Below are 1,786 nucleotides of genomic sequence, written 5' to 3'. Positions count from 1 at the left end.
TGTTACAAAGGGATTTCATTTTTTAAAACTTATTTGAACTCCTGACTTTTTGTGTGTTCAAAATGCACCATCCAAAGCCACATCATCATTTTTCAATCCTTTCTGACTTCATTTGTTATTTTTCATGCATTTACTAATTATTTTGAGCTATAAGACCCTAAAATTGAAAAGCATTTCAAATGAACTCTGAAAAGGTTGAAAGTTGGCATGGTATCATCATTTCTTCCACATAGCATGTGCAAGAAAGTTGAGAGGGTTACGGCAAAAACTGGATGCACTTCGTGTACAAAACGGACAATCTCTTTCAAAGTATCAGGATTTCATACGGAAACTCGTCTGTTACAAAGGAATTTCATTTTTAAAAACTTATTTGAACTCCTGACTTTTTGTGTGTTCTAAATGCACCATTCAAAGCCACATCATCATTTTTCAATCCTTTCTGACTTCATTTGTTATTTTTCATGCATTTACTAATTATTTTGAGCTATAAGACCCTAAAATTGAAAAGAATTTGAAATGAACGCTGAAAAGGTTGAAAGTTGGCATGGTATCATCATTTCATCCACATAGCATGTGCAAGAAAGTTGAGAGGGTTACGGCAAAAACTGGATGATTTCGTGTACAAAGTGGACAATCTCTTTCAAAGTATCAGGATTTCATACGGAAACTCGTCTGTTACAAAGGGATTTCATTTTTTAAAACTTATTTGAACTCCTGACTTTTTGTGTGTTGAAAATGCACCATCCAAAGCCACATCATCATTTTACAATCCTTTCTGACTTCATTTGTTATTTTTCATGCATTTACTAATTATTTTGAGCTATAAGACCCTAAAATTGAAAAGCATTTCAAATGAACTCTGAAAAGGTTGAAAGTTGGCATGGTATCATCATTTCATCCACATAGCATGTGCAAGAAAGTTGAGAGGGTTACGGTAAAAACTGGATGCACTTCGTGTACAAAACGGACAATCTCTTTCAAAGTATCAGGATTTCATACGGAAACTCGTCTGTTACAAAGGGATTTCATTTTTTTAAACTTATTTGAACTCCTGACTTTTTGTGTGTTCAAAATGCACCATCCAAAGCCATATCATCATTTTTCAATCCTTTCTGACTTCATTTGTTATTTTCATGCATTTACTAATTATTTTGAGCTATAAGACCCTAAAATTGAAAAGCATTTCAAATGAACTCTGAAAAGGTTGAAAGTAGGCATGGTATCATCATTTCATCCACATAGCATGTGCAAGAAAGTTGAGAGGGTTACGACAAAAACTGGATGCACTTCGTGTACAAAACGGACAATCTCTTTCAAAGTATCAGGATTTCATACGGAAAACTCGTCTGTTACAAAGGGATTTCATTTTTTAAAACTTATTTGAACTCCTGACTTTTTGTGTGTTCAAAATGCACCATCCAAAGCCACATCATCATTTTTCAATCCTTTCTGACTTCATTTGTTATTTTCATGCATTTACTAATTATTTTGAGCTATAAGACCCTAAAATTGAAAAACATTTCAAATGAACTCTGAAAAGGTTGAAAGTTGGCATGGTATCATCATTTCTTCCACACAACATATGCAAGAAAGTTGAGAGGGTTACGGCAAAAACTGGATGCACTTCGTGTACAAAAAGGACAATCTCTTTCAAAGTATCAGGATTTCATACGGAAACTCGTCTCTTACAAAGGGATTTCATTTTTTAAAACTTATTTGAATTCCTGACTTTTTGTGTGTTCAAAATGCACCATTCAAAGCCACATCATCATTTTTCAATCGTTTC

The sequence above is a fragment of the Triticum aestivum genome, chromosome 7D (genome assembly GCF_018294505.1).
Source record: "Triticum aestivum cultivar Chinese Spring chromosome 7D, IWGSC CS RefSeq v2.1, whole genome shotgun sequence".
Classification (NCBI taxonomy): domain Eukaryota; kingdom Viridiplantae; phylum Streptophyta; class Magnoliopsida; order Poales; family Poaceae; genus Triticum; species Triticum aestivum.
The sequence above is the reverse complement of the archived record's forward strand: the minus strand, read 5'-3'. Positions refer to the sequence as shown.